The 19,803-nt window shown below is 44.1% G+C and overlaps 1 pseudogene; it reads right to left on the bottom strand.

Moving 5' to 3' along the window:
- Nucleotides 1-833: 833 nt before the first annotated feature.
- LOC129675724 (katanin p60 ATPase-containing subunit A-like 1) overlaps nucleotides 834-19,803 on the bottom strand; it is a 57,992-nt pseudogene continuing 39,022 nt past the window's right edge.

Below are 19,803 nucleotides of genomic sequence, written 5' to 3'. Positions count from 1 at the left end.
TGGGAGTCACTTCTTCATCATCTAAGTCCTCAAGATAGAGTAAGCAATACAACTACTGGGAGGGGCGTCTAGCCAGCTTCCTGTTCCTGTGTTTTCTGTATCTCCTACAACTTGATTGGATCTAGAGGCTGGATTTGGTCAAAACCAAGTTTCTCTTTAGACAGGAATGCTTTGTAGACAGTATAGTGTACATCGGCTATGTCATAACGATAAGCACACATCTGACCAGATTGTTTACTTAATAAAGACACTAAAGTTGTTCATTTGTTAGGGTCAGATTTTGTCAGTTTGGCAAACTTCATAAAGTTCTTCACTAACTTACACCTAATGCTTGGATTGGGATAGATTCTTGTAGTGGTATTAAATTGTTGCCCTCCCCCAGCCCCAGGAACCCATACCTGTTTTATGTGTAAGCAGAGTAAGCTGTGAAAAGGTGCCTTCTGCCCTTATGTGGGAAGTTTCACCATGAAGAATGCGTCCAGAAATACCCACCAACTGTCACACAGAACAAGGGCTTCAGGTGCCTCCTCTACATCTGTATAACCTGCCGTGCTGCTAAGCCCATCAATGTATCTGCTTCTAAAGGTATCAGTTTTTTTATTATAAACTAATCTAATCATAGGATTTTAGTTGCTTTGGCAGTAGATATATTTAAGTGTAATCTTGAACATTTCTTCAGACTCCTGCTTGCCAGGTAAAGTAGCAACACTGTCACTTAATAGAGTAATAAATTGTATTCTGTGGAATTTCCAGCTAGCAATTTAAAATGTTTAACTATCACAGGAAATCTTGTTTGAAAACATCTTCTATTCAGTGAATTTTATATTTTCTTTTAATTGTAGCTACTATATAGATTGATCTGAGTAGCTTGATGCTGGTTTTCAGTTCCTGAGGCATATTAGGAGATCCATCTGGAAAAAATAAGCATTAGCAGAATTGACGAGCTCCAGGTTCAATGAGAGATCCTGTCACAAAAAATAAGGTAGAGAATGACCAAGGAATCTATCCAGCACAACCTCTGACCTCCACATGCATGCAAAACAGCACTTGTACATACACAAAACTTAATTGTGCTTTTCTTATATTATGGTCTCTATTTCTATAAACAGTCTTAGCAGAGAAGGAAAATGTTTATACTGATATTTATGCACATAAATATTCTGTTTACTTTTCACCTCATTGCCTTAACTAATTTTCTAGTAAAATATACTGTTTATTATCCAAATATGAGCTGGGGGCTCAAGAATATTAGAACAGGTACAGGTATATTGTCGCAGAGAAGTCTTTCTGCTGAGCAAAAGCCATTACTGCCTGGACTTTATGTAACCTTGTAGTCTAAATACTGGTTTTTTTATTCCTGCAGGAGGCAGCCTTCTGTGCTGTGATTCTTGCCATGCTGCTTTTCATTGTGAATGCCTAAACACTGATTTCCCTGAAGGAAATTGGTATTGCAATGACTGTAAGGCAGGCAAAAAAAAAAACACACTATAGGGAGATCTTGTGGGTAAAAGTTGGTCGATATAGGTGAATACTCATGACAAAAAGGGGCACTCACTTCTATTATCCTCTATTTCTTGGGTTTTGGTAAATAATTAACTTTAAAAGTGCTCTTTATGTTTAGGCATAATAGTCCCAACCCCAATCAATTGTTCTCTATAACAAAAAATTAAATATAATTTTCAGTTCTAGGAATAGTATGTATGCTGTAACACATTGTTTTCTGAAGTAAAATAAGCCCATGATCTCATAAGCAAGGACAGTGCACTGTTAACATTTCAAAGTGTTTACTTGCAGACATGTGCAGTGATGTCCGCAATCAGATAATTTCTATAGTTTATGCCCAGTTGTTCATTTTGTTTTTGTTTTTGAAGTTGTGATTTGACTGGGAATGCATAAAAGTACACATCACAAATATGGTTTTGTTTGTTTGATTTTAAACAAGGTTTCCTTATATATCTTTGGCTGGCCTCAGACTCACAGAGATCTGCCTGCCCCTGATTCCAGGTAGTTAGCCAGATAACATGAATGATTTCAACATATAACAAAGGCACAATATGGTTTTCTGTTTTATAAATTTTTAGAAGAGAAGTAGGTGTGATGGTGTATCCTGTATTCCCACCAGCTGGGAGCCTGAAGCAGGAGGATCACAAGTTCATGGCCAGTTCTGGCTGTATAACAAGACCCATATCAAAACAAGCAAAAGAGGTCTACTAGAGAAAAGTTTGAAGGTTATTGACACAAAGACATAATAGATGTTAAAAGATGAAAATATTGTCTTAGTTAGATAATTACTGAGAGTTTCTAGTTTTGTTTTTGCTTTTGAGGAAGGGTCTTAACTCTGTAACCCTGGCTGTCATCAAACTTGATGTGTGTGTAAACCAGGCAGGTCTTAAAGTCACAGAGATCCACTGTGTTTGATTCCCTCCTGGGATTAAAAGGATGCACCACCAAACCCAGCCAGAAGTTTTTTCTTTAAAGTCTAAATTGTCTAGTGTGCTACTGGTTAATGCCTTTAATGCTGAGCATTCTTATTTTTTCCTACTTTTCATTGTCATGTTTTATTTCTCATTTTAATAAATTTTTATAAATTTGATTGTGTATGTGGATATGTGTGTGTGAGTACAAATGCTCTATGACACAGGGAATGGGACAAAGTCTGTAGAGCAGCAGCATGTGCTCCTAGCCACTGGGCTGTGCTCCCAGCCAGCACTGTCAGGTTTTCACTTCATTATTACAGAAAATTCTGAAGAGATTATTTATATATTTGTGAGTGGGTCTGTTAGTTCAGGCTTCTGGAATACCTTGTTTGTATTGTTGGGAGCTGAGGATGTGGCTGAGTGAGCAAAGTGCTTGCTAAGAAAGCCTGAGGACTAGTGCTCTAAACCCAGCACCTCACAATGTGAGGGCGGGTGTAGCCCACCTGTAGTCTTAGCTCTTGGGAAGCAGAGATAAAGATCCCAAGGGCAAAGGGGCTAGGAAGACTAGAAAGGACCACTAAGCTCCAGGTTTGGCTCAAGAACCTGCCTCAGTAAACAGAATAAACGGTGACCCAGGAAAGCACAGCGCTCACTTTGGGCCTCTATACACATGTGCATGCTATACACACATACTTTTCACTATTTCACCATTATTGGGAAATACAATAGCAGTGCCTAGGAAGTACCTGAAACACAATCCAAAGACAATGGCTCTGCCTGCCCACGCCTCATAGTATCTAAGCCATATCCTGTGTTCTCACACATCTCACCCTTGTCTCTCATTAAAGTTGGACCTGACATGTTTATTTTTATTTGTTCCCTCTTTTGTGAAACTTAGAAATCTTCCCCCAGTCCATAATGTCAAAGCATTTCCATGAATGTCTGAAGAAGTCTGTTTATAGAATCTGAGGGCAGTTTCTAAAATGCTTCTGTAATCCCAGCACTCTGGGAGGCAGAGGCAAATGGATCTCTGTGAGTTCGAGGCAGCCTGGTCAACAAAGTTGAGTCCAGGACAGCCAGAGAAACCCTGTCTCAGAAAACTAAAATGCTTATGAAAATGAAAAGAACCCAGATGCTCCAGAAGAACAGCAGTGGGTGGAATTGCTACTGACAATTTATAACATGGCCTGCAAGGAACAGGGTCCTGCTGGTGGGACCCTCTGTGAGGACAGACAGATCAGTGGAACAGAAATGGGAGCAAGGCAGACACTCAATACCAGAAGCACTGAGGGAGTCAGCTCACGGGGACCTGAGGGCAGCCAAGAACAGAACTCAGTGGCTGCTGCAGCACCAGAAGGCTATGGCATCTTAAAATAAAACCTTGCACAGATCCACAGTGCTAGGAAAAAGTGTCCAGGCTTTTGGGTAGGAGAAGAAGAGTGGAACAAGTGTCTCATGGTGGCTGATATCTGGCATTCAGGAAAACTGCCCAGGGCACTGGTTTCTGCCTCACCACAGATAGACCTTATTCTTTGAGCTTAACTCTCAGTTTCTGAGGGTAAACATGGAGGACCACATTGAGGCCTTTCTTCTCTTGAACAACAAATGTTAACGGCTGTGAACTTCTCATCCACAATCACTTGCACGGACCATACAATTCCAGGAAAACGCAAGGAAGAAAATCCAGGGAACCTGAAAATTCAGGGAAATCTGATTCTCACTCACTTGATACAATCTGGAGTTACAGGCTCTGGTTTTCTCTGCTGTCTGTAGGGGTCTGTTGTGGTGACTCCTTAAGTTCTAACACTGATAATTTATCTGTTGTTCATTATCCCTCTAGAGATTTTGAAAAAAAACAAAAACACAAATATTTGCCTAGTTAATATTCTACTTCACATTTAACTTAACATTTTTCTAATTTATTTTCCATACAGACTGAGGCTAATTTCTGTTTCAAAGGCTAAAATAGTGTTGACTCAGGCCTTCCTTTTTAATGTACACATTTACAGACCTAAAAACACTCTGTCAGCTAGCTTCATATCACGATATTTGATATGACAAATTTTTTTCAACCAATATAAAAATATTTTCTATTTTTCCAATTTTCATAGGCCTTTTTGTTATTCAGAGCTAAGTTGTTTAGTAGCAAAATATTGGGGTAGTCCAAATATCTCATTATTAATTCCTAATTCAGTTGCATTACTGTCAAGAATATACTCTGCAAGATGCCACTTTTTAAGATTTTTATTTAATTGAAAAATTCCTTTCAGCAAATGATACTAGAACCGAATATACACAAGGAAGAAATAAAAGCCAATCCTACCACCCCGGATAGAATTCCAGGAGAATCACAGAGCTAAATACTGTTTCTGAAAGTGAACAGAAGAAGAAAACTTTGCAGCCTGGAGGTAAGCAAATACTTCCTACAATACAGGAAGTCCTATTAATAAAACAAAACAAAACAAAACCTTGACAAAAGGTCTCTACCAAGTTAAAATACTCTATCAAGAGATAACATTAAGAAATTGAAAAGCAAACTACAAATGGAGAAAAAGAGTTATAAAAATGTATGTTAAGAGAATTTATAAAAAGCAATTAATCAAATATTACATATTATAAAATGGAAGGGAATACTGCATAAGTTCATGAAATGGTGCTCAGTGTCTTAAGTCATCAGAGAAACACAGATTGGCCATAATGAGATACCATTTCACATGGAACAGGGCAAATAACATAGAAACATTGGTGAGAACATCTGAGGCAAGGTTGCAGCAGTAACGGCCTTCCCTTTTACTGATGGTGATATTGACAGTGACAATATAACATGGTGATTGATTTGTGGATATATGTGAGAGCTGGGGAACCACTGAGACACACAGAAGCCCTCTGCTGGAACACAAAGTTCTATGTATCCTGTCCCCTCCTGTCCCATCCCTGTCCTGTCCTGTCTATCTGTTCTATCCTATCCCATCCTATCCTACCCCATTCCATTCAATCCCATTCCATCCTATCCCATCCTAGCTAGGACACCGATTCAACTTGACAGCACACTTCACAGAGCTCATCAAATCAATCACACACTTAAGATACACGCCTTTCATTACATACACATTTATCTCAAAGAAAAATATTAAAAAAATAGCTAAAGAAAATTTCAGCATTCAGGAGGAAATCACTTTCGAAAGCACCCAAGACAACTTTTTTATAAATATGTATTTAAATACAGATTAGCGAAACCCGATTTTAAAAGAACTCAAATGCCACCAAACTTGTCAGCACAAAGACTGCCCTGAAATGCAAAGGACTTCACGTGGCCTCTGTTTCTGTCACTCAGACCAGCCTTCTAATGCCACACAGGTCCTCAAACACAGCAACAGCAGGCAGAGATTGAAACCCATAGAACACGGTTAACAGGAAACAACAGAAAGTTCCAAACCCAGTAAGAGGAAGGCAGCATACCTGTCGGGCAAGGGATGTAGATGCTTTTCTCCAGTCTCCTTCGTAAAGCCTCATCTATGTCCCAAGGAAAGTTTGCAGCCGCCAGGACCATTACCATTTTGAATGGATCATTGTTTTCTAAGGCTCCTCCGACTCCTAGGCACAGGGAGCACAGAGTCAGGGTTTTGTGATGGCCATTTAAACCCTTTTCCTCAGCCGGTATCTCTAAGTGTTAGCTACACAAGCTCTTGCTAGGACCTCAAGGAGGCTACATCACCATCGTTGTGACTTCGATAGAGTGGGAAAACCAGGCATCAACACAGAGCAGAACAAAGGAACCAGAGCACACAATAACCTTGTGCAGGACTCTTCCAGTCTCTAAGAAATTAGTGCATATTGCTTCTGAGAGTTCAGAATCTGGGGTCCACTCAATTCCTTAGTGTTTTCACTATAGTTGCCTCTTTTCTTTGTTTTTCTTTTTTTTTTTTAAATTTTCTCACTTTCCTCAAGAAGTGAGAACAGCTGAAACACTGCATAGTGTTGTTGACCAGAACAACCAAGGGTTTGTGTGCACTGCCTGCATCTTCACAATTAAAATTTTAGGTTTAAAAACTTCACTTGGGCATGTTAGTGCACACTTTTAATCCCAGCACTTGGGAGGCAGGGGCAGGAAAATCTCTGAGTTCAAGGCCAGCCTGGTCTATACTAGCAGGTTCAAAGACAGCAAGATCTACAAAATAGAGAGAACCTGTCTCAAAAAAAAAAAAAAGTAACAACAACAAAAATTTTGAGGATGCATAATTGGCTCAGGGCAATACACAGTGAAATGCCATTTCATACATAAGTTCACAAACATGACTGTTTATCAAAGTACCAGATTTTGAGCAACTCAGTTCAACAAGCATAATAAATAATTACTTAATGCCTTCTTGAATCATTCTTATGAGGACTAAATCTCTCCAACAAACAAGCAGCTCTGTAAGTACTGTTGAATGGACTCCTGCTGGCTGAATGTATATCCAGTGATTCCCTGGCCCCAATCTTAAGTACCTAATGTTTTCTGTTATGCTTTCCTTCCTAATAAGACACATTCCTTCCATTTATAAATAAGAGCTGAAATGGCTCACTGGCTGAGGGACAGGTCTCCCAGCATGGACTGTCACTGTTGGCCTCTTAGAACCCGGCACTGTGTACTATGTGATGCCAAGCACCATCCTAAGTACAGAGGCCTGGATGGAAATAGCCCCCATAGGCTCTGATGTTTGAATGCTTGAGCCCCAGTTTGTAGAACTGTTTGGGAAGGATTAGGAGGTGTGGCCTTGCTGGAGGATGTGTCAGTTAGCTGCAATCAGATGTGAGCTCTCAGGTTTTTTCTCTAGCATGATGCCTGCCAGGCACCCAACTGTGATAATAAAGACTCACCCTCTGACACTGAAAGCAAGGGTCCAGTTAAGTGCTTTTTTCTGTAAGCTGCCTTGCTCATGATGTCTCTTCACAGAAATAGAACAGTAACTAAGACACCGAGTGTTCAAAGCCAGTAAATGATCAGAAATGGCACTTGCTGGGTATTTTAGACAGTTTTATCTTTTCCTATAGTTTGCTTACACTGCCTGTTGTCTATCTCAGAACCACCAGGGTGAGCGGTCTACGCACAAGTGCTGAGCCCCTCACTCTCCTCCCCAAATGCTTTCCCTCTTTGCTGGACGACTCTAGCCAGGGCACCAAAGCCCCTCTGGCTGCTATGCTACAGCCCTCCTGCCCTGAAGACTATGACTCCTACACTCACAGTTCCTTCTGACACAGAGAGAAACACTGTGTGGCTTTCTGGTCAGCTGTCTGCCTCTGATATAGAGTTGGTTGGCCTCAAAGGGTTTGATCTCAGAACCTCTGATGTTCTTAAAAATATCTGGAACCCCACGGAGCTCTCATTCTCTGACTCTTTCTATCAAAACTGGCCACTAGAAACTAAAACACGGGAAGGCTAGGTGTTGGTTCAATGGTGCTTGCTTGCCTATCAGACTCAGGGCTCCAAATTCTAGCCCCAGCACCACAAGCAGATAGACAGACAGATTGTTCAAAGTATTAATTCATTGTAAAAATAGGACTCCTTGGCTCCTCAAATTGAGATTAAATAACATATTTTATGAAAGACAAGCATAGTCCCAAAAGCTCCCAAGTCTTAGAAGACTTTTTAAAAGGCTCAATATTTGAGTAAATAAGAGAATTGCTGCATCTCCCATCTGCTTCAGCTCTCTGCCTTTTGGGATTCACCCAGGTTTTGCTGACGCTTGACTACTCTACTACATACGTGTGAGAGAATTAAAGCAAAAGCAGTAAATGTGCCCTGGTGTTATTATTGAAACTGTGGAGCCCTTGTGGAGCCCTCCATGGTCTGAAGGCCCAGGGTCTCCTCAGGGGGCACAGCAGGCCTTTGCCCCCTAGCATAGAACCTGCACTGCTCTGTGGTTCACTGTGAGTGCCCCGTAAGCCCGTGAGGATGCATGACCAGGTGCGTGGTTGAGTGGGTGGTTAAGACAGCTGCCTTCTGTTCCGCTCACTGAGGACTTTCAGAGCACACATGCAGGCAGAGCTGAAAAGGAGTGACGGTGTTAGCCGGTATGGTGTGTTGGTTACCGTCCATCTGGATGAGGAGCTCGGCCGTGACCCTGCAGACTTGCTTCATGTTCATCCGAAGTCCCTCTCCCACTGCAGATGGAGTCTGTCTTGTCGATGAAGACCATGGCGGGTGTGCAGAACCTAGCCTTGAGGAGAATCCGTTAACGTGACCATTCAGGGTCTCACAAAGCACTCTGAATTCTTAAGTAACTGTTGCTTTTCACTCTAAAACAGTGCAAACGGCAGGTGCACTCATTGTCCCCTGAAGTGCCACCACTACCTTGTCATGGCTATCACGTCACGAAAAGGCAATCCAAAAGTAAAACCTATGTAGTTGGTGTTGCTGGGCAAAACATGCGTAGTAACTCATGAAATCCTTTTTTTTTTTTTCTACTTTGTCTTTATCTTTATTTTTTGAGGCTGCTCACTGCGCAGCCCTGATTGGTCTGGAGCTGCTACATAGAAAAAAAAAAAAAAAAACAACAACCTTACTGAAAACAATTTTAAATAAATCAATATCTAAAGACAGATCTGCCTCTACCTGATTTTTAAAACCCATCCCTTCACTAAACATCCAAACTGCCAATCACCCTCAGTGGACAGGAAGCCAAAGGGCCTTTTTCCTCTCACAGAGAAAGACATGTTGAAGACACACCAAGCAGCAGGCAATATCCACAATAATTAAAGTGTCCACAACTCGTAGAAAATACCCACACTGCTCTTTCAGAAGATTACAATGTGCACAGACCTCAGTTATGAGGACTCACAGGCCAAGACAGATAGACAGGCAGCACTTGGAAATACGGACACAGCATCACATACCATTTCAAACACCAGACAGACCATCTTCTCAGACTCCCCTCTGTACTTGGATGTCAGCGTAGACATCCAAGGAGATATTGAAGAAGGCTGACCCACACTCAGATGCCACAATTTTAGCCAGCACAGTCTTACCAGCCCCAGGGGGTCCGACCATCAGCACACCCTGAAATTGCAAGATGAATTAAACAACACACTAGATTGAAATGCTGTTCACAAATGCTCATCATCTGATAATGCTGGTATCTGAGAGGATCCCCACTGAAACATAAAGGCCGTTGCATATAGCAAGAGCATCAAGAAAATGGTGGCGGTGTCTCCAGGTGTGTCTGGTCAGAGGTGGTCAGAGGTTGCCAGAGAAGAGCTCATGATAGACAGGCTGAGCAGGCGTGGTGCGCACAGCCATGACACTAGCACCTGAGAAGTGTGCATGCAGTGTTCAGAGTTGGAGGCTAGCTTGGACTACAGAAGAGATGCTGTCTGATAAAACAAGAGACAGGGAAGAAAAGAGGAAGCGGGGAGAGAGAAAAGAGAAGCCCCAGGAAACAAGGAACTTTCCTGTGCATTCAGAAAGAACCTTTCTGGAACCCAAGGGGAGACATTCCTATACTTGTCTGGACTACTTACAGCAACCGTTCTGGGACCATGGGGGTGGGCTGCTGCTCTTGCAAAGGACCTGAGCTCAGTTCCCAGCACCCACGTAAGACTGAAAACCACCCTTATCTCTTGCTCTGGGGGATCCAACACCGTCTTCTGGCCTGTGGAGGCATCTGCATGCATGTTCCCCTACACAGACATACACACAGAGAGACACATCAGTTTCTAAACTTTTTATTTGCAGAAAAGACATCCCAACATTCTTCTAATTAACCTCTAGCTCAGCCACTGAAGCACAGACGACCTCTATCATACACAGGACTTTGAAGATGGCCACTTCAGCGCTCTAAGCCCATCCTTGCTATGTGGCTGCAGTGTAACCCACTACAAATCCACACCCGGGTAGGGAGGTGAAGGTGGGCTGCCCGATCTGCTGGTGCTAACACAGACACACAGCAGTACTGCCCTGCATTATGCAAGCATCCCCACACCAGGGCTGTCAGGCACGCTCACCTTCCAGGGCCTCTGATCCCTTTGAAAAATTCCGGCATCCACATGGGGACGACCACAGCTTCCTGGAGCAACTTCTTGGCTTCCTCCAGATCCACTCTGTGGTGCCTGTGAAGGAACGGTTGCATGCTAATTCAAGAGATGCCTCTGACTTACAGTCAAAGCTAATTAGTTTAAACTTGTTTACTTACAAAACAATTCCTTTATTAAGACTGTATTCTAATTCTTCTATAAAAAATAACCAGTGAGGGGGCTGGAGAGATGGCTCAGAGGTTAAGAGCACTGGTTGCTTTTCCAAAGGTCCTGAGTTCAATTCCCAGCAACCACATGGTGGTTCACAACCATGTATAATGAGATCTGGTGCCCTCTGCTGGCACACAGGTGTACATGCAGGCAGAACACTGTATACATAATAAATAAATAAATCTTAAAATAAAATATGGCCAGTAAACACACACTGGCATTATTAATTAGAACATCTTTTAACTGAGCAAACTTTGTCAGCATGTCAACAATAACATGTAGAGCTTCCTTGGTTACATTCTGACAGAACTGTTATTATCAGGAGATTGGGAGGAGACAAGATCCACAGCAATCCACCCACCCTTATGATATGTTTTCTTCTTGACTATAATTCAAGACCCTCACTGGTGAATGCTAGGGTTCCTGGATATAATGTCCCTCTCCGGGACTTCCGCCAAATCTTTATCATACCCAGCACCATCAAACTTGGGAATTTCATCATCACTTGGGCCATCTTGCATATTTTTCCTTACCTAGAGGTATGAATAAAAATGTTATGGTCAGTGACAAAATAACTCTAATTGATATCATTAGGCTTTCAGCATACAGTGTGTCTATGAGTGCATGCATGTCCATGAGTGTGCGTGTATGTATGTGTGTGTATGTCTGTTCGTGTGTGCATGTATGTATGCATGTATGTATGTGCATGTATATGTATGTATGTGTACATGTCTGTGTATGTGTGTGCATGTGTGTCCGTATATTTGTTTGTATTTGTGTGTATAGATGTGTATGTGTGTATGTGTACACGTATGTGCATGTATGTTTGTGTATGTGTGTGTGCATGTCTGTATGTATGTGTACATGTGTGTACATATGTACATATGTCTATGGAGGGTGTGTGTCAACAGGTAGGAGCCAACGGTGAAACTCAGCGCCTGTGCATGCTGGGCAAGCACCCTAGCCCTGAGCTACAGATGCCATCCTACCTGACCTAGCTGGTCAGAAGGTGATCACATAGTCAGACTTATGTAGTCATCCTCACCTCCACATTCTTCGGGGACAGGCCCAGGGACGCCTTCACAACCCTCACTGGACCCAAGAGTGTGGGGAACCCCTGCGTCTGACTGGCTCTACTGGAAACCCTTGTGACAGAAGAGCTGACATGGCGCCTCGCTGAATCAGACAGTCTGACACTGCAGCAGCTGCTTTCCCTTTCTTTATACACAAGGAAAATGGGTGTCAGAAAGGCCAAGTATGTGCCTGCATCTCAGCCTTTTGCCAAAGATCCAGGTCGAAGCAAAGGTAGGCTCCATTCATTGGGGCGGAAAAACGTAGCTCAGGCCCTCTTCCTGACTTCCAAAAGCAATGCCGTTCCTTGGTTCAATCCCACAGCTGCCTGGGTTGCTTAACCCTGAGCACAGGGAGTGGCAGAGCTAGCCAATCCCCCAGAGCAGCCAGTACAAAGGCTGCAGGCAAGATGGACCTGGGACACGTCCCCGCCCGCCCCTCATATCCCACGTACAGCGCTTTCCTCTGTGCCTGTGTCACAAGGGTATCCCTCAGTGCAGCTCTGAGGGCCCATCACAGAACTATTCCATCTGCCCTGCCACCCAAACTCCCTCTCACTGCTCCCGCCTCTTCCTTCTGCTCCAAGCACCTTTTTCAATCACAGGAGTAGGACCTCAAGAGATGTGCTCTTTTACTAATACTGTGGTTTTAAGAAAAAGAAAGACTTGTAGGTTCTGCCAAGACTCAGTCATCAGTGCAGGAGAAATGCTCTGAGGTCTCAGATTTCCACCCAGAACAGCCCTAATCACTAGGGTCCCGCCCCACCCTGCCCCACCAAGAGAATTTGCCCCTTTTCTGTGCGATATAAAAATGAAGGGCAAAGGCCACCATGAGGACACAACGGAACATGATAGATGGCTCCAATTCTACTTCTGGGGGAAACAGGAAGGCACGGTCACTACCAAAAGGAACCAAATAGCTCTCTTGGCAGAGGTGCTAGTACTCGGGAAATGATCACACCACGTTCTGGTGACCTGCTCTTAAGGATTTACTGGCAGTGGCGTGGCAGCGGCTAGGTTAAATGCTTTATTGATATCCTTGCAGCTCAAGGGGCGCATATTAAAATGGACTATTAAAACAAGCAAACTTGTGGCCGAACCACCCACCAGCAAATCTAAACCAAGCGACAGGTCACAAGCCAACTTCATAGCATTCTAGAGACCCGTCAACCCAAGCCCTGACATGTCTTTGTACTTGACACCTGCCTGATTAAAAGTCAAGTTAAAACTTCACTTTCAGACAAACGTCCACAGGACAGGGAGGCCGACATGCACCCAGAGGAAGGAAAAGGCCCATCTCTGTCTCTGCAAACAGGAAGCATGGGGTTATAGGAAGGTGGCTGTGGGCAGGTGACACAGCCCATCAATGGCAATTTAGTTTCAGGGCAGGGATGACAATGCACTGTGTTGCCCTCACCAATCATCCAGTCCAGTGTGGGGACAGTCCTCAGTGGGACCGAACAGGGACGCTGGCTATTGCTGGGAAGGGTGATGGCGCGGAGGAGAGGAATGGCAGACGTAAAAGTCTTTTGCGGAGTGGAAGGGAGAAGCGCGGCGAGCCACTGATGGACCTGCCCCGAGTGTGGGCAGAGGCAAGCAAATCTCCCAGTGAGGACCACATCAGTTCAAGACGCTGAAGGGAGAAAAAGGTAAAGCCAAATCATCAGTAAAAAATGAGCAGCCGATGTCCTTATAACCAACGGGAATATAAATAAATAAGAATAGGGAGAGCCAACAATAAATGCCGTGAACCTGGAAATAAGCAACCGATTAACTGCACTACTTTAATGAAAAGGACAGTTTTCAAGCCATAGAACCCATACCATCACTTGGGATGCTGTGACTTATACATGATACTAGGCTGAAATGTTCCAGAATATTAAGGTCAGACTTAGCAAGCATTTGACGCTGTGGAGGCCAGCCAACATTTTTTTTCCATGAAAGTAAAATACGTAGCTTCTTTTCAATCATTTATAAGTTATTCAAATCAAGGCACCTTCCTTAAGGATGTTTTCTGAGTAAGGCCCAGTCACTCTATCTGAAGAAAATGAGGCACTAAGTGATGAGGCAAATATTTATAGCTTGCAGGCAATGATCAGTATAGTTCATCCACAAATGCAGATAGTACTTGTATCTCACTTTGCAGTGTCTCACTGTGTGGGAGCCAGTGATCAAATATAGTCAGTCGCTGGCCCTGTGCCCTGAATTTCACAGCACTTTACAGATACAACTTTGAGGGGACTATACCCGGGGAATGAGGACCAGATATCAATGGCTCACACGTCATGCCATAAGGAGAAGGGTTCTAGGAATTTGGGTGCCACATATGCTGGGGATATTCAACTGGGGCGACATCCCCCACCAGCTGCCCCACGTCACTACAGAGGAGCCAGGCCAAGGTGAGGGAACAGAAGAGGTGGTTTCAGATCAGCAGAACGATTTTCCTGTTCAACAAAGATACCAACTTTCTAGCCAAGCAGTGAACTACACACAGTGGCCAGAATGTCTTAGCTAAACTGTAGATGACTATGGCAGACGCAAACACAGGAAATGTTAGACAGACGAGGCCCCCAAATTACAGCTCACTGTAGCCCCGCTGGTCCACACAGCAATGCATGTTGACAGTGCAAACAGCATCAGTGTCTTGGCTGCAGCGCCCTGCGTGGTCCCGTCAAGACACTAAGAGCTAACAGATGCACAGCAAGCACTACGCTTCCCAATATGCATGTCCTGTCCACGCTATTTACGAGCCAGTTTAGGGTGCCAGACTCTGTTCTAGGCACAGAATTCAGTAATGAAGCAAACAGACAGAGCTTGTCCTCATGAGGCCTAGGCAGAGATTAAAGGACATAGTCCACATGTGAGCCAAACATGGCGAACTGTTTAGCATCAGAACATCAGGAGCAGAAGCATCCTTCTTCAAGTGGCTGTGTCCTTCACAAGTTCCAAGAACAGGGGCAAAAGCACAGATTTCAGTGGGTTGAGGGCACCATCAAAGAGGTAGCAGCAGCCAGGCCAGCCAGGGCTTGTGAATGCTGGTGGGAAGACACTGCAGCTAATCTAAGGGGGCAGAGCAGGGAGAGGGTTTGAGCACAGAACACAATGTGAGCTGTGCCTGGGCTGCCGAGGGCACACAGACCAGGGGCAATGGCTTCCCCTGCATTTTGGCTTATGCTTTCCGGAGCATGCACAACGGCTAGCATGGGTAGAGTTCTGAGAAAGGAGGAAAGAATTAAAGAAAGACGGTTACTGAGATTTCACAACCAATCTTCCCATTTAGGAAATACCACATTCAAACAGAGCTCCCAAACCCCCAGCAACCTGACAGCCTTGAAACTGGGGAAACTTTAGCTCAACAAGAAATGTACAGATGTACATTTACAAAATGTAAAATCAAGAGGCCTTACCACAACCTAAGGGCTCTTCTCTCAAAGACAAGGTGACAGTAAAAGAAAGCTGCCGCAGATTTTTAAAAGACAGTACCAACTCCTACATATGTGCAGTTCAGCCACAGTTACAGAGATAAAATGTCTGGGGATGACAAAGACGAAAGTGCTACATGTTAGCTGATGTAAGACGGCAACGTAGACAGATGGCTTAATGTCCACAGATCAGAGTGAGAAAGTAAGAACATCACTGATCAAAATACAGCCAACACATGTGAGAAAAGTTTTTCTGAGTTAGGAAGCATTTACACAACACACAGTAAACACACTCATGAAACCATGGTACTGCTAAGACACCCACAACGTTGAATGCTGGCAATTATAGAGACCTGCGACCCCCACTCTCCCAGTTTCAGGGCTAACACCTGCTTGCAAAACTATCTGATGTGACCTACAATGCATATGCTGAAATGATAATACTTATATCACCTCCCTTCCCAATTACCACTGTCTGTGGACTCAACGTGTCTCAACTGTGTCCCCATGGTGGAAGCAGCTTGGAGCGGGGAATCACCCACCTCATGTAGGCAAAACTGAGTGAGATGCTAAACCCATCACAGTAGAGTCAAGTAGACTGCAGAACTCAGCAGGTGATGCCAATTAGGGCTCATTGTGTTCCTGTTGACTATCTAGACTTTCCACAGTGAGGGTTAAAATGTCAATGCCAAGTCAACTTAAAAGAATGCCATTGGAGGCTGGGGTGGTGGCTCAGAGGGCACCACCCTGTCGGGAAGGCATGAAAACCTGAGTGCAGACCATGGTGCCCAGGTGGAAAGCCCAGGTGGTGATGTGCACTTGTAATCCCATGGGAGGCAGAGACAAGAGGACCCTGTGAAAGACCAAAGAATTAAAAATTAGTTTTTTTGAGGTATTGGTTCAAAGTTTAAAGCACAAGCCTGAACAAAGGCCAGCAAGGTGGAGACATGTCCAGCCACCTGGAGGAAGGAACTGGCCTTACCACATTCTTTTCCTGCCCACTAGAGATGCAGTGGCTAGGAAACCAGCCCAGATGGCCAGGCCAGAACCATTTATGGTCTTGATGCCTAAAGTAAACCAATCATTTCAAAAGTCAATTTCCCTGACCCAATCATGTAACGCCAAGGCATGTAACCTGATGCTTGCAGTTTTTCCCTTTAAAAACCTTGTTCCCCTAGACTGCCCTGATGCATTCATCTCCTGCTTCCACAGGAAGTTTTGCAACTCGAGCCCAAGCTTGTATTAAATAAACCGTCATGTGTTTTGTGGCAGAGTTGATTCCTGGTGGTCTTTGGGGGTCTCACGAACTGGGCACAACACCCAGAGCCCACAGCCAACTAGAGGTTAGGGTCAGCAGAAGAACACGTCTTCAAAGAAGATGGTTAATGACAGAGACACCTGCTGTCAATCTATGACCTGCACACATGTATGCACAGGTAGGCAGCCGCACCTAGACACATACACATGCATGCATATGCACCATACACGCACAGACACATATGGCATTTCTATTCGTTTTACATTATTAAAAAAATAAATGTTCTTCCAATAATTGAAAATTGTCCTACTCATCAAGGTCGCACAAGTCATGGAAAGATGAGCAAAATCCCAGGATCCTTAGCTTTTCATTGTGTCACTTCCGTCTAACCAATGACGACAAATTAACCAGCATTTGTGTTGCCACTGCACCCATCACTGCAGGCGCAGGCGAGACAGAGACAGACGTGGGCCCGTACCAGGAAGAGCATCATTTGAAGTCCGTAAAGAGCCCTGGACTTTGCTGTTTCTAAATGACAGACAGATAGCTGCACATGCTTTGCATTACTCATACTGCTAATGGACTCACATGTGAATGTTTACCAGCATGAATTACATATGGGCACACTTTTTTTCCAGAAAACGTCATTCTTAAACACGCACCAACACCCCACATGAGATAATTCATAACATAACTCAACTAGGATTTGTGCACTTAAGTCACTGTTCATTGGTGCAGTCAGCGGGCATCAGCATCCTGCCATGCCTGTGTCTCGAAGCTAAGTGTGAGAAGGAAGGTGTTCAGCCATTTGCTTATATGTAAGGAGACAACGCACTTAAGGTGGGTTAACTGAGCAGTGGAAGCGCTGGGAGTGGAACGTGCCGTCCTTTAATAAAAACTCTACACGTGTGACTGTCACCATGGGACCATCGGTGACACGTGAGACCATCATCATGGGACCAGCAAGACAACTTTGACCACTGTCATGGAACCAAGCAGGACACATGCAACCATCATCAACATGGGACCATGCAGGACACGAGTGAATGACATCATAGGACCATGTAGATGAAGACACTTGGCCACAAACCTGACAGTCTGAGTTCAACTTGAGTTTGGTCTCCAGAAAACACATGACGAAAGGAGAGCATTAAGTCCTGCAAGTTGTTAGAGCGCTTGCTGAATATGTAAGAGGTCGAGACAAGTACATATTCAAAACCATGCTGAGTGGCAAGACAGATGGCTCAGCTGTTAATGACTCTTGGTTTTCCACAGAACCCACAGTCTGTTCCTAGCACCCAACCAGGAAGCTCACACTCTCTCACTCCAGCTTCCAGAGAGCCACCTTCTGCCCTCTGTGAGCTACAGATAGCTCAGCAGTTAAAAGCATGTACAGCTCTTGTAGAGACCCTCAGTTCAGTTCCCTGTACCCAAATCTAATGTCCCACAATTGCCTGTAACTCCTCTGAGAAACCCAATGCTCTGACCTTCATATAAACCATTCACTGCCTACACAGACATCCACAACACACACACATAATTAAAATAAGTCTTTTAAAAAAGGGAAAAGGAAACTCATGTTGATTGCAGAGCTAGAGACAGGGCTCAACCATTAAGAGCACTGGCTGTTCTTCCAGAGGATAAAGTTTGGTTCATAGCTCCCTTGTGGTGGCAACAATCATGTATAGCTCCAGTTCCAGGGGATCTGATACCTTTTTCTGGCCTCCACAGGCACCACACACATGTGGTGCACCAACATACATGTAGATAAAACACCTCCAATATAAAAAAGTGAAAAACACATCTTTATAAAAAGGTAGGCCAGGCATGGTGGTGCATGCCTTTAATCCCAGTACTTGGAAGGCAGAGGCTGTCAGATCTCTGTGAGTCTGAGATCAGCCTGATCTACAGATCCAGTTCCAAATCAGTCAGCGCTGCATTATAAAATCTCACCTCAAAAACAACAAAAATAAAAACCACGGTAATGGGAAGAGGGACTGCCTCTGACATAATCTGATTGGCCTGCTCTTTGATCACCTCCCCTTGAGGGGGGAGCAGCCTTACCAGGCCACAGTAGAGGACAATGCAGCCACTTTTGATGAGAACTGATAGACTAAGATCAGAAAGGAGAGGAGAACCTCCCCTATCAGTGGACTTGGGGAGTGGCATGCATGCAGAAAGGGGAGGGAGGGTGGGATCAGGAGGGGAGGAGGGAGGGGCTTATGGGGGGATACAAAATGAATAAAGTGTAATTAATAATAAAAAAAAACACGGTAAGCTGGGATGAGAAGTGAGGTCAAACTAACAATGAGAAATGACTGAGGATGTAGCTCAATCAGCAAGGTATATGCTTAACATGTATGAATCCCTCAGTTCAATCCCCAGTCTCTCTCTCTCTCTCTCTCTCTCTCTCTCTCTCTCTCTCTCTCTTTCTCTCTCATAGGCTGGGTTATAGCTCAGTGGGTCCAGTTTGCCTAACATAAACAATGTTCTGTCATCCCCAGTACCATGTACCTCCAGCATTTGGGAAGTGAAGGCAAAGGAGTACCACAACCTGAAAATCATCCTGAGCTACAAAAAACATACAGTCTAATGACCTGAGTTCAATATCCAGGACCTACTTAGTAGGTTGTCCTATGACCTACACACACACAATCATACCGCTAATAACACAACTCTGAAGTCCCAAGGCAGGAGGACTCAAAGGCAGACTGGACTATATAGAGTTCCAGGCCAGCCCGGGCTGTATCAAGAGACCTTATCTAAAAATAAAGCAAGGGCTGGGTATGTGCCTTAGGCGACAGAGGCAAACAGATCTCTGTAAGTTTAAGGCCAGCTTGAGCTACAGAAGAGTTCAGGGCTACATGCTGAGAACTTGTCTCAAAAAAGGAAGAAAAAAAAAACAAAAACAGGTAAAAACAGGTTAAAAAAAATCCACCTAAGCTAAGGTTAGTGATACTTGCCTACAATCCAGGAGTCAGGTGGATCCAGAGTTCAAGGTCATCCTAAACTACACAATAAATTTGAGGTCAGCCTTGGCTACAAAACACTGTCTAAAATACAAGAGATGGCTCAGAGAAAGTATTGCTCCTGCAGGGGACCTAGTTAGGGTTCCCAGCACTCATTTTACAAGGCCAACAGGAACCTGTAGTTCTAGTTGCAGAACTACCTTACTGCACCCTCCTGGCCCCGCAGTGCTGGAGGAGTTACAGAGCAAACCACAGCACCTGGGTTTTCTCTGGGTGATGAGAACTAAACTTCAGTTCTTATACTTTGAAAGGCAAGACCATGCTGACTGAGTCATCCCCTAGCACCCAAAAGTTGTACTTCGTAACATCATTTGAAATAATTAACCTATGGCAAAAGGGAAGGAAGGAAGGAAGGAAGGAAGGAAGGAAGGAAGGAAGGAAGGA

Source organism: Psammomys obesus, unplaced genomic scaffold, assembly GCF_907164565.1.
Source record: "Psammomys obesus unplaced genomic scaffold, mPsaObe1.curated_primary_1811, whole genome shotgun sequence".
Lineage (NCBI taxonomy): Eukaryota > Metazoa > Chordata > Mammalia > Rodentia > Muridae > Psammomys > Psammomys obesus.
The sequence above is the reverse complement of the archived record's forward strand: the minus strand, read 5'-3'. Positions and strand labels throughout refer to the sequence as shown.